The sequence below is a fragment of the Neomonachus schauinslandi genome, chromosome 8 (genome assembly GCF_002201575.2).
Source record: "Neomonachus schauinslandi chromosome 8, ASM220157v2, whole genome shotgun sequence".
Classification (NCBI taxonomy): domain Eukaryota; kingdom Metazoa; phylum Chordata; class Mammalia; order Carnivora; family Phocidae; genus Neomonachus; species Neomonachus schauinslandi.
The window spans coordinates 143714634-143728459 of NC_058410.1; the positions used below are offsets into that span (position 1 = coordinate 143714634).

General features: G+C 50.8%; 1 protein-coding gene across 1 annotated transcript in view; it reads right to left on the bottom strand.

Annotated features, from left to right (window-relative positions):
• The window catches only part of LOC123325518 (histone H2B type 1-C/E/F/G/I), a 388315-nt gene that overhangs the window by 83392 nt on the left and 291097 nt on the right, over nucleotides 1-13826 (bottom strand). The gene's annotated exons all lie outside the window — the stretch shown is intronic.

Consider the following 13826-nt stretch of genomic DNA (forward strand, 5'->3'; position numbering starts at 1 on the left):
GGGCGGGAGAAGGGGGGAGGGGCGGGAGAAGGAGCGGGAGGGGGAGGAGGAGAAAGACAGCTGGAAGTCGGCCAAAGAAGCAGAGAGGTGGAGGGAGCAGGGGAGGGGAGAAAGGAAGTTACTGGGGCGAAAACATAACTGTCTGGATGGCAGTTAGTTAGGATACTTCACATCTGTTAAAGAACAAAAACAACTCAGTAAATTTGAAAGCTCTAATTGGCTCTATAACGGGAGCCGCGAACCGGACAGCTTCCCCCCCACCAGCAAGTAGAGGCGGGGCTCTGAGGGGCAGTATTAAAAAAAAAAAAAAAAAGAAGAAGGTTTTATAGGAAGGAGGGTGGGGCAAGGAGGTTATTAGCAAAAGAAAAGGAAGGATTGTTTCGGGCAAAGTCGCCTTCCCCGTAGGAGTGGGGGGGGGGGTTGGGGAGGGCCCAGGTGCCACACTCCCTCATTGGGGCGGACCGGAAAGTTCCTGACTGGCTTGGTAAGGCTGCATTTCTGGGGCGATTGAAACCGCAGTTAGGTCAGGTCTAAAGCCCTGGTTTGGTAAGTGTCCCCATTTGGGGCCTGTAGTTTTCTTGTGGACACATTTTACAATGTGTTATAGATACTGTTTCATTTTCTCCTAACAACCCAGTTGGATCACGATTCCTACCCACTTTTATTTTCAACCTGAAATATTGTGGATTAAAACAAATTTTAGACGCGACAACATGAAGAGGAAAAAGTTGGGGTGGGGATGTCAAGACTGCTAGAGCTTTACTCTGTTTTACAGTTTTATTAAGTCCATTTCTGTGGTTATTCTGGAAAGCATCCAAGAGCGCAGTCCTTCCGTCGGAGCTCATAGACAAAAGGATCGAGCAGTACTCAAAACTTAACAGACGTCTGACTCCATGGAGTTGGCGTCCTAGCGAGAGGGAGAGAGAAAATAAACAAGTGACATACGCCATAGCATGTCCGATGGTGACCTATATGTTATGGAGAAAAATAAGCCCAGAAGAAAGATAAAGAAAGGCAGGGGAGGAGGGACTGGTCCGGGAGGGTTTTGAGCAGTCTCCTTATCTGTAAACCGGGGACAATAGCCCCCACCTCATAAGATTCTCCTGAGGAACAAATCAATTAGTAAAGGCCTTAGCAGGTGCTCCATAAATGTGAGCAATAACAAGAGAAAATGAGAGCTTATTACTGTAATCATAACATGTGGAGCTGTTCAGTTTGAGGGATCTGATTAATTTTTGTTCAGCTGCACAGAGCAGGGCTACAACCAAAAGATGAAAGAAAGTTCCAAGGAAGCAGAGTTTGCACTGTAGGAGAGTAACTTTCTTACAATTAGCCTTGTTCATTTTGTAAGGTAGCGAGGTGCCCATTTGGGGAATGTTTAAGCAGAGAGCTGATGGCTGCCAAGTGAAGGATGCAGTTGAAAGGGTTACTGCTACATGGTGTGGGCAACTAACAGCCAAGTTTTAAAATTCTTTTAAAATATCAGACTTAATATTCAACTAAAATTTACCCATAAACTAACCTGACCTATATGGAATGATACACATTCACTCGACAAATCCTTTTTGAATTCTTCTGTTGGTCATTTTTGGAGATGAAGCAGAGAGATTATAGTACAGTGGAAATGCACCTACTGCGTTACATCAAGATCGACAAACAGCAGGTGGCATCATGCATTTCTGCATTACTTTCTTTTTTTTTTTTAAGATTTTATTTATTTATTTGAGAGAGAGAATGAGAGACAGAGAGCACGAGAGGGAAGAGGGTCAGAGGGAGAAGCAGACTCCCCGCTGAGCAGGGAGCCCGATGTGGGACTCGACCCCGGGACTCCAGGATCATGACCTGAGCCGAAGGCAGTCGCTTAACCAACTGAGCCACCCAAGCGCCCTCTGCATTACTTTCATAACGTCAAAATGTTTTCCTTCTACAACCTAAATGATTGTCCACTGTTTTCTCTATTATCACGCCGATTCAGAACAGCATACGAGGTGATGTGGGAAACAAAGGCAAAAGAAAAAGTTAAATATCCTTACTGCTTACAGTCCATTGACAAGTCCTTAGGCAGAGCGACCTTCCTCTAGAAAACTCAACTGCCTCAATGTTGATACTTTGCTAAGGGCAAAAGACAATCTTAGCTTAACATTATCCCAAACTCCAGGTTCCTGTAAGACTTCTTTAACATATAAAAATTCTTTTGGAAACTTCCTTTATCTCTATGCCCCAAGATACGTTAGCAATCATCCTCCCCACATATGGCCCCCTGATCTACATCTGAAGGGTCTCAGTAAACAGTAATAAATGACCTTTTCCTAACAACAGCTAGCCCCTAGAGGTCCTGGAAACCCTGCTTCCAAAATTCCTTAGTGACTTACACTATCCCTAAGCCCCTCCCAATTTGAAAGTATATAATCAGTCACCTGTCACGACCCCAATGCGGCTCTTTCTGCCCATGGGTCCTGTCCCTGTGCTTTAGTAAAACCGCCTTTTTGCACCGAAGACGTCTCAAGAATTCTTTCTTGGCCATTGGCTCTGAATTCCTACATTCCCACGTCACCAGTTACCAGCAGAAACTCTGGGGTGAGACATTTGGCTTTAAATCTGAGCAGCCTACTCCTCTGTCAGTGACCTGGGGCAGCTTTACTCGGGTCTCTGAGCCTCAGATGTCTCTTCTGAGTAGAAGGAGCTCACCATTTACTGTTTAAAAGTGATGTTCTAAGGATTACATGTAATAATGCATCTATAAAACATTAGCAGAATTCCTGTAAAAGAGTCAGCCAGTAATTAGCAGTTAGTAAAGCTAGTTTGCATCCCCACCCCCACACACCACTGAATGTGATGCACATTTAATGGCAACGATCTGACCTTGTTTGGACCCTGATTTGAAGAAACCAACTGTAAAAATACATTTTTGAGAGACATTTGGGGAAATTTCCATATGACTGGGTTTAGATGACTCAAAGAAACTACAGTAGTCTTAATTTTTATTAGGCGTGATAAAGGCGTTGTGGTGGGGGGGGGGGAGTCCTTAACTATTTGAAGACTTAACCTTATGGATAAAACTGTATGGTGTGTGGGGAGAAAAGTGAGAGCAGAGAGATGCAATATTTTCCATCCAGCAAAACATTAGAGTTGCTGAAGCTGGGGATGGACACCTAAGGGATTCTTTATACTATTTTCTCTACTTCTGTGTATGTTTGGAATTTTCTTTAATAAAAATTTTTAAAATATGCTGAAAAAATGGCATGAACACCTACCTAGTACACGGTTGAATTATAAAATGGCACGAAACCTTAAGAAATCATTTGGAGGGGGGGCCTGGGTGGCTCAGTCATTAGGCGTCTGCCTTTGGCTCAGGTCGTGATCCCAGGGTCCTGGAATCGAGCCCCGCATCGGGCTCCCTGCCCTGAGGGAAGCCTGCTTCTCCCTCTCCCACTCCCCCGCTTGTATTCCCTCTCTCGCTGTGTCTCTCTCTGTCAAATAAATAGAATCTTGAAGAATAAATAAATAAAATAAAATAAAATGTCTAACCCAACACTCGTAAAAAAAAAAAAAAAAAGAATTCATTTGGGGAAAAAAAAAGGAATTCATCTGGTAACAAAAATACATTCATTGATCCACAAATATTTACCAAACACCTACAATGTATCAGACCCTGTTCAAAGTGCCAGGGAAAGAGGTGAGCGAGACGTATACAGAGTTCCGGCTCTACAGTGAAACAAATACACAAGATGCCTGAAGGAGATAGAACTAAGATACAGCAGTGGTTCTCAGCCGGGGATAGAGGATGATAAGCACGCCCTCAGGGAACATTTGGCAATGTATGGAGATATTATTGATTATTGCAAACGGGGGGGGGGGGGGGCCCGGGGAGCATTTGGCAAGGGTGGGGGGCATTTTGGATTTTTGCAAAGGGGGGGGGGGGGGGGGGATAATGCTCCTGGCACCTAGAGGGTAGAGTTCAGGGATGCTACTAAACATCCGACCAAGTACAGGACAGCTCCCCACTGTCCCGGTCAAAATGTCAATAGTGCTGAGGTTGAGAAACTCTCAAGCAAGATGGGGTGGTCAGGAGTAGCCTGTTTGAGAAGGTGATGGCTGAGCTGAGCTGAGACAGGAATGATGAGAAGGAGTAAGCCTTCTTCTGAGAGGAGAGCATGCAGGTGTGGGGGCAGAGTCCTTGGAGCTGGAGAGCTGAAGTGGAAAAGGAATAGACAGAAGGCCTTTGAAGGGAGGTGGCTAAAGAGGAAGTGGGGGAGGGGGCAGGTCACAGAGGGTGTTCCACTGGGGGCCATGAGCCCGAAGCACCAAGCCCACTCAAAATGCCGAGTCTCAAGCTGCACCCCAGATTTACAGTCAGTCTACATTTTAATAAGATCCCCACCTGGGGCATGGAGATCTGCATCTCAGTTAGGGAAGCATGCTCTGGAAAATGGTAAGGAATTGGATCTTATTTAAGCTGCAAGTGACCAGCTGAACTGGGAAGACCCCAGGCCCTGGGGCCTTGACCCAGCCAGCCCTGAAGGAGTCATCAGAGGGTCTTGGTCTTGTTATGAGAAGGAATTCAAGGAGACATGCAGCACAGTGGACAAGCGACATGAGGGGGAAAGTTTACTAAAATGAAAAGTATACTCTGGTGAGATAAGAGGGGAAGGGAGAGAGAGAGAGGGAGAGAGAGAGAGAGAGAGAGAGGGAGAGGCCACGACCTGGGGGTTGGGTTTCTATTACTGACAGTTGTTAACAAAGGGGGAGGGGGGATATTCATTACTTGGAGCAAGGATTTCTTGGTAGGACAGTTTCCCGCCTTTTCTTCCTCACTTGCTCAGGGCTTTCCTGTCGCGGCGCCGCCCTCGTGGGCCTGTCTGGTGGGATCCGGCTTCTCGCGGATGCTGCCGGGACAGGCCTCTGACCTTCCCCACAGCTGGCCACGGCCTCCTCCTTGCTGGCCTCCAGGCATCCGTTAGAGCCTCACTAACTGCCCACCGTGACACAAGGACCACTGGCGGGTGCAGGGGGAGGCTGCCATGGTGACCTTCCCTCCCCGTGGTGCGCGGTCCATGGGGCAGGGCCGAGTGCAGAGGAGGGAGACTCTTCAGGAAACAGTGGCAGCCGGCTATACCCGAGATGATGGCGCAGGCTCGGATCGCGGTGGTAACTGTGGAGGGGCAGAATGTGGATCCAGGTTTATCTGGAAGTGGAGCTGATAGGACTTGGTGGTGGGTTAGATGCTGGTGGTAAGGGGAGGACAGAAGCAGGGATGACTTCCCAGTTTGGCCTTGAGCATATGCATGGATGGCAGGCCACTAGGAGAATAGTAATGCACCCGGGTTCCCGTTGGCGTTGGGATTGTGCTCGTGTGTTCTGTGTTTCGAACACGCTACTTCTGCGGTCAGAGCTCTCTCCTGTGGTGCACAGGGCCACTGCCCCCAATTTTCCTGTTGTCAGCCGCGTGTCTTTGCCAAGCCACCCCTCCTTCACTTTCGGCTTGGCCGGTGGAATATCGGTGAAGTGGGCCTGGGCTCTAAATGTGCTTGATATAATCCCCTGAGATGTTTGGTTTATTTTGAGGCATGGTTACAGTAGAAACCTGTCGAATATGCATACACCCCGTGTAGAGTAGATGTTAGTACCATTATTATTTTTTTAAAGGTAAGAATGGTAAATCCTTGCCACTGATTAGTTGGGAGACTATTTTGGCTATGTCTGAGGTTCCTATTTTGTGAATCTGAGCAGCTTAATCATTGCTGAGCATGAAGATGGGGGAGGAACCTGAGGGCAAAGGGCCCTTGCTTAACTTCAGGGCAGGATCTGGATAAGGGATAATCCCAGGGTCGAGAAGACTCCCTTGCACCTGAAAATCTGTTTCCAACCTGCTCACTATTTCCTGAAGTCTATTTAATGAGGGACATAGCCTTTTATTCAGCAATTAGAAATCACAGATTTCAAATGCAATATTAAAAAAGTAGAGCAAATGAGTTTTTAAGGTAGATAATGATGATCTCCCTCACTCTCTCATCTTTCTTTTTTTATTCAACCAGTGGTTTGGGCACCTGCCCCTGTGTTTCAGGCACTAACTCCAGTTCCCCTCAAGTATGCCAATGTGAAAAACAAGAAGCCTCACCTTACAGAAGCTCATCTGATAAGGGAGAGGGTTAAGAAGTCAGCAGGCCCTGGGCATCTGAAACTGAGTACCCAGAGGAGACTGGATATCCTGAAGTCAGACTTCTCGAATTCCACAAATTGGCCTCAGGTACAGTCTATTTTTAAAACAAACAGAAATAGGGGCTAAAGGTATGTGCTTCATTCCGTGCATGGATGAGCCCATGCAAGCTTTCGGACTCTCCCAGAAATTACCATCCCCGGAGCTGAGACCAGCATTTCTGGAGAGTACCTCTCTCTTGGCTGACAACAGCCCAACAACAGACAAAGCAGAAAAGACTGTCCAGGTTTATTTGTTCTCTAAAATGGGGCTTGTTTCTCAGGTCCCCTCCGAATAAAAACAGCTTTCCCCACTGAGGCTGAGGAACTTATCCACCAAAATTCATGTTTTCCTTCCAGAGTACAGCATTATCTCTGGTGATTAGCTGTCCAGCGAGGGAAGACATTTCCCAGCATCTCTTGCAGCTGGGGCAGGGGGAGAGGGGGCCCCATGGATTGACTCTCAGCAATAGAACATGGGTGGAAGTGAGGTGTGTCACCTCTGGGCCAAAGCCTTTAGGAGATGGCCACCTTCTTTTTTCTGGCCACATGTGGAGGACCCTGCTGTCAGGGATGGAGGCTCACAGATGAAAGGGGTCACACCCACAAAACCTACCTGCCAACCAGAAGCAACTGACAATTATGTGAGCAAGACATTTATTACTGTTGAATTGAGCCCCTGACACTTTGGAATATCTTGTTACAGCAGCTAGCGATACTCTAAGCAATTTATATACCTTTCGTGTTCTAGAATATATAGAAATAGCAATCGTTCTTCAGGGAGGAGGTGTTTGCAAAAGTTTCCTCGCTTTCCCCAGCTTAGGAGCCCGTCCTTAAATAGCCCTGACGCAAATGACATCAGAGGAATTTGGTGACGTTCGCCTGGCAATCGAGGTGCCCAGGCCAAGAGCACGTGACCTTATCAACAAGTCTGGCACTTTGGTGTGTCCTTAAGCAGTATCTGGGAGGGGGTGGGGTGGGGGGAACCGAGCCTTCTGGGGCCCTTGCCTGAAGTTTAGCATCTAGTTTGGTTCTTTGTGTCAAACTGACGTGGATCCTCCAGGCAAGAACGGAATGTTTCATTCTCATTGATAGGATTTTGAGCATGAAGCTTTTGGTAGCCTGTGAATTTTAAAGACCACGTTTCCCAGCGAGTAAGAAAGCAGGAAGCCCTCGGAGAAGGGGCTTGTTTGCATCTTTTTGGCTGCAGCATGACATTGGGAGAAATAGTATCTCCCGTTAACTATGCAATTGGCTTTAGCAAACATGTCTATTCTCCCAGCCTGCTCCCCGGCAGGGCAGATTTTTACATTCCGAGCTAACTCGTCCTTCCTCACTCCTCTGTAACGCCATGCCCACTCCTATTTTATTGTGTCTCTGAACTCAACCCCATGCCTGTCCTCAGTCCTTCACAGTTTCATGATTTTATGCTTGTGGTTCTTTGAGTGATCTGTGGGGCCCTCAGGTCCTCAAGAACACCTAGTCCCTTCCTGAGGAGCACTTCTCCCAGCAGGTGCCGGGGAACGGACAGGAGGGAGCGTGAGTTCCAGAGCCCTCCTGCTTCCAGAAGCCCTACTGGAGGCAGTCTTGATTCTTCCTGGATGGGGCCAGGTACCTCGGGCCAGACTGCCAATAATGTCAGAACGGCCAGGCATTTAGGAGCTACGGATACCCAGGTAAAAATAACCCACTGATCATTCTAGAGCAGACAACTGAAAGTTACTCCTACACATATTTCGAATACCATATTGGTGCCTGGAGCACTTCACAGCTGCATTTTTTTTAAGATATTATTTTATTTATTTATTTGACAGAGACACAGAGAGACAGCACAGATAGAGCGGCAGGGAGAGGAAGAAGCAGGGAGCACGATGCGGGGCTCGATCCCAGGACCCCGGGATCATGACCTGAGCCGAAGGCAGACGCTCAACGACTGAGCCACCCGGGCGCCCCTCATAACTGCGTTCTTGACAGGTGAGCTGAAGTATCCAGGGGAAAGTGTACTGATGTCTGCCACTTACTTTAAAAGGCATGAAACAAAAAAATAAGTAAGGATTGAAGTACACAAGTGAGAATGAATGGAAGGATAGATTATAACAAAGTAAGCAACAGTCCAGAGCTGGTCTGGCTGCTCAGAGATACATCCATACGCACCCCCCACCCCGCCCCCACAGTGGCCTCCGGGGACTTCTGCTCACTTCTCGGTGGGACGTGGGGGCAAGTGCAGAGTTCGGGCTCCAAATCCACCTGGGAGCACTCCTGGCTGGTCCCTAGGAACTGCCTCTACCGCCTTCCAACTGTTTCTGTGATGCCTTTGAGAAAGAGAGGTTTTCCTCCAAGAAGAACTCCTCCTGACCCTATGGTATCAGGTCAAGAACTTCCTTGTGTTGCTCCAGAGGGTCTGAGCAGGGAAGGCGAAGGGCAGGGTGAGGAAGGAGAAGAAAACGTCCCCGCGGTGACTGGCACCCAGCGCTTTGGGTTCAGTTGTGTTCCCGATAGCTTCTATGGCCCTCCAGGCGCACACTGCTGTAGGCCCGGGGGGCTGACCTCCAGGCTCTCCCACCAAAGGCCCCCAGGCCCCCTCCTGCAGCTGGACAAGTGGTGTTCATGACCTCGGCAGAAGGGGAACCTGTGCAGGTGGAAACTAGGGGGTGTCTCTGGAAGAAGGTGTCCGAGGGGACTTGGCATAGAGTTGGGGCTTGTGTTAGGGAATTTGGGGGAGGGCTCATGGAAGCGGGGCTTTGCTCTAGACAGGATGCTGCCGGGGAGGTGGGGAGGTGTCATTCTTTATGGGGTTAGGGGTTAGGTCTTAATAGGTCTGGTGTAGGAGGAAGACTATCTATGGAGGCTACAGCTGGAACTGGTGAAGGTTCAGCAGTCTGTCGAAGCCTCTCTCCCAGGGCGATGTTTGGTCCCCACTGCGGTGTGGACGTGTTTTCCTCCACATTCATACACAGTTGCTGAGTGGTCTTGTGCTCATCTCGATCCATCATAGTGACAAATGCTCTTGCCTGATGTTGCTGTCCTGTGAAATTGCTTATGTTCAACAGAAGACTGAGACCGGGCCAATGTCCGGGTGTTGAGGGTTGCATTTTTCCTTCTCAGGGCACCGTCTTGACCTGTGGCTTCTGGCTGGGGTTGGTCCATGGGGAGCCATAGCAGATGCTAGAAGAGGGAGAGAGGAGAGAGAAGTCTGGGTACTTATTCCCCGGGGTGCTCTCTCCCCGCGGGGAGAGCTGGCTACACATTCCCCTTCAAAGGTCAAAGCTCCTCTTAAGAGAGCCCTCTCTACATGACTCTGTTCTTTTAGGTCTTCAAAACAGCCTCTTTTCCTCCTCTCCTTGGGGTTAGGGGTGGGTGGTAACCCCGGGGTTCCTGGCCCCAGGGTAGAGCTCTAGCCCACATTTTGTAAACAGCTCCAGAGGGAAACCCTTCCTGAATTATCCAAGGTGAGTGTGCTGTCTGATGCCTGTTGAGAGCCTCCCCGGGACAGAAGGCTCCCCAGAACGCAGGCTCCTTAATCCTTCTACAGCGCTGGGCTCTGATAGAACTTGTATTGGAATGAAGCGTTATGAAGATGGCAGGATCCTTCTGGAGCGCATGGCTGAGTCCCCAGCCCCAAAGCAGAACTTTGTGCAGCCACAGCGGCTGCGAGCCTGAAAAGGGCTCTGGCGCAGACTCTCCTGTGTCACCCGAGTTCCCTCCCCGGCCGGGAGAAGACAGGCAGTATGTGCACAGCAGGTCAGGCCCTGGGCAGCCTCGGGACAGCACGCTGAGCTGGGGTACTGAGCGGACCATGTACGTTCTCCATGGCTGACTCGGGCCTTTGGCTTCACAGTGAATGTGGGGCACGGAGCAGCAATCCCGAGCCTCCTCACTCCAGAGAAGCTTCTTTCCCCCACAGAGCTGCTCGGGCCAGAGTCTGTGACAGGGGATGAGAATTGGTCAATGTTAGACCGTTAAGCAAAGACAAAATGATAAAAATGGGAAAAAAATATAGACAAGTCATATCTTAGAGAAAGAGCTAATCTCCGTAAAAATAGAAAACAACCCAGGAGAAAAATGAGTAAAGGAATTATTAGTTCATAGAAATTATTAGTTCATAGAAAAGGAAATAACACATGAAAGCTTCTCAGTAGAGAACCAGGTACATACGTCAGAGTGCCCTTCTCCAGGAAAGATCATTCTCACTGTTGGATACAGTGCTTGGTAAAATTTCTACCTAATTCCATCTCTTCGTTCAGGTTCTCCAAAAGCTGACTTTTGAGTCGAGGACTTGGGTGCACGTGGTCTACTTGGGAAGTGACCCCAGGAAACCCAAGTTCAGAAACAAATAAAGGGAAAAAGTCAACTAAGTGAAAAGTGGCAGAAAGGGTATGTTAGCTAGTTGGTTACTGTCTGGGCAACTGGGCCCAATCCCACCCTGTACTCTCAGAACCCTCCTGGCAGGGGTGGGTGCCTGGGCCCCACATGCACAGCCCCCATCCCCCTTTGGGTTAAGGCTGCCCCTAGGGGGGCCAACTCCCCTGCCCTCCCAGGTTGGGCCACCTGTATGCGAAGGAGCAAGCATCATCAGTGTTAGAGAAAGCCCTCAGACGGAGAAGAAGTAGGCACCTGGGAACTTGTCACCTTGCAGGAAACTATCTACCTGGACTGGACCAAGGGCACATGGGATTGCACATTGACAGCGTTCTTTACGAGGCTCCGCCTGGAGAATGTAGCGAATGCCTGGTAAGGTCTGTCAGCAGCCCCCTCCACGCCATCCGTGCAGCAGCCATGACTTCCATCTTCCAATACATGTCCACGTTCCGTGGCCCCGCTGCCCACCCCCCGACGACCAGGGACTGGATCTGGTCCCCACACCCCACCCAGGCCAGGCCGGAGGGCAAGCTTTGCACGTTTTGGCGGAATGGCCCAGCACTGTGTCACCAGTCACACCCTAGCAGGTATGCCCGGGAGGTTCGGGAGGGCAGTTTTCATGCACAGTGTGGTGCGGAGAAGCAAAAGTGGGTGATCTGGCGGGAGAGCGACTGAAGCAGATGTATGGACGGACTGCGTTGGGGCGTGGCCTCCCACTTAGCTTTGTCACTCAGGCGCTGAACAACAGCTGAGCGCAGAGCCCAGGCTGGGCCTTGTAAGGGAGAGAGAGGAATCACAGAGGGCAAGTATCTGCTCCCGGGGAGCACAGACTCCGGTCCCTGGGAAGATGGACTCATGTCACCTCGGCAGCAAGAACGCAGGACAGGCTGGAGTAACCGGCAGAGCCTGCGAGTCGGAGGGGTCTGAGAACACGGCCTCCTGGGGACGTGTGGAGTTGTTCTGGGAGGACGGCGACATGAAGGCTAGGCGGGGCCCCAGAGGCAGAAATGGAGAGCGACGGCGGGGAGGGGGGGAGGGGGTGCGGGCCTCGGGACTTCAGCCCTGGGATGCAAGGCCGTGCAGTTTTGAAGTGAATCAGAAGCGATTTGGAAGCCTCCCGAGGAAGCATGTAGGCACCTGGGGAAATACTAAGAAATGTGCGTTGGAAGATTATTCTAGAAGCTATAGAGTGGCCGGATTGGGGTCTGGGAGGGGCGCTGTGTGGGTGTAGGGGGTGTTGGGCTCAGCCAGACCATCCACCACCCGCAGACCATGAAGCCCACGGGAAAGCCTTTGCTGGCTGCCGTCTTCCAGCCCCCACTGGAACGCGCCTCCCTGTCCTCAGTGCCTCTCACTCAGCCGTTTCGGAACGGACGACGGCGTCCATAAAGGCGGCTGCCGCTGCTGTCTTGCTTCGTTCTTTACCAGCCCCTCCCTCTCCCGCGCCCCCACTACCGCCCCCACAAGCCCCGCAACTGGAACAGATTCTTCTGGCTCGGGAAGTAAGGCCGCTTATGTTTCCCTCATCGCCTCCCCGCCCCCAACTCCAGCCACTACACACTCCTCCGTCTACACACAGAGGCCGCTCCGGGAGTTAGCCTGCTTCTGAAAATGAGAAAAAAGGACATTTTAAACGTCCAGAGATAATCGCAAGCAGCTACACGCCGCTGTGCGATTTTAAACTTTGTGTGTATTCTGCCTGGTGACTGGTGAGTAAGTAGGCTCAGGGATGCCATTGGCTGGTTGACCCACAGCCGGCCGATCCTGGGCTCTAGACCATTCATTGGCATCTAAGGACTCTGTGGTCACAGTGGACCCGGTGCCGGGTCCCGCGGCCGCGCACGCCGCGCACGCCGCGACTAATGCGAGGCGAAGAAAAGGTTTTTTTCTCCGCTTTCAGAACGTTTTGTTCTCCGATTGTGATTATGAGATTAGAGAGAAGAAGGACAACCGGAAAATCTTCATTTGAGCGTCAGAGGAGATAAAACGCAGAAGTGAATTCGAGAAAGTAGGAAAGGGAGGGTCGCGCGAGGCCTCCGGGACAGGGGTGGGGCGGTAGGTGGGAAGTGAGACGGTGGAAGGCAGGGTCCCCGGGAGAGGGCCGGCTCTCCACGGCTGCCCTCACCTCCCTGCGCTCTGCAGGATTCCAAGGGAGGATGGGGAGGCGGGGCGAGGAAGGGTGTGGAAAAAGATCGAGTGACACCTGCAGAAACTCAACTCTCGCCAGAGAAGTGAGCCGGGGAGGGTGGAAAGCTGCTTCCCGGATCATCGCCTGTGGCTTATCCGCGGAATGTTTAAGGAGTCAGTCTACCGGGAGAGGAAGGGCGCTGCTCATCACAGAAGTTGGGGCACTGAGGACCCCAGTGCGGATCACAGGAAAGTTTGACTTCGGTCAGAGCTGGCGCCAAATTTCTCCTCGTCTGTACCCCCAGGCGTCGTGTCGCTGACTCTCCCGGGAGCCGCGCGTTTGGCTCAGATGGCGCCAGAGGCTGCCCTGCGCGTGTCGGCGCCCCGCTCGCTTCTGTCCTTCGCGCTCCTCAGCTGCTCTGCGCTGCCCTCAGGTAGGGGCGCCTGCCTCGAGCTCCTGCCGGCCCTTCGGACGGCAAAGATCAGCACTTCAGTCTGCCGAGCGGGAGAGTGAAGTCCCGCGGCTGGGGTCCCGCGGCTCGCACTCTGCACGCGCTCTCCGAATGTAGACTGGCGCGGAGAAACCCAGTGAGGGCCACAGAGGAGGGCTGCGCATACAGTTTTAAGTTCTCCAGTAGCTACCTTTAAAATAGCAGAAAGAAACAGATGGAATAAGTTTTAACAATGCATTTTGTTTAACCCCAAATAACCAGAATATTGTTATTTAAATTTTGAATTGATGTAAAATATGAACAGTGAGATGTTTGACATTTTTTATTCTAACAGTTCCAAATGGTGTGTATTTTACATTTACGGCACATTCCAGTGGGGACTAGTTCGTGGCTGGTGGTACCATAACGGACCCCTCAAGTGTATCCTACCCTCCAGGCCCTGCGCTAGATCGGGGGGATAGAGGGAAAATCTCTGTAAGGCCAGGGTCAGCACGAGGTCCTCAGTATGTGCTTTTTAATAAGTGTTAGCCGTTTCAGTCGATCCGCCCACCAGCTGTCTGTGGCTGCCCACCAACCCCAGCTACTGGCCCCCAACAGGTCAGCTCAGGAAGCCCCTGTGGCCTTAGAAAGATTACTTCTGTCCCCCGGAATATCCTCTTCCTTTCCTGCCTTAGATCTCTGATGGCCGCGCCG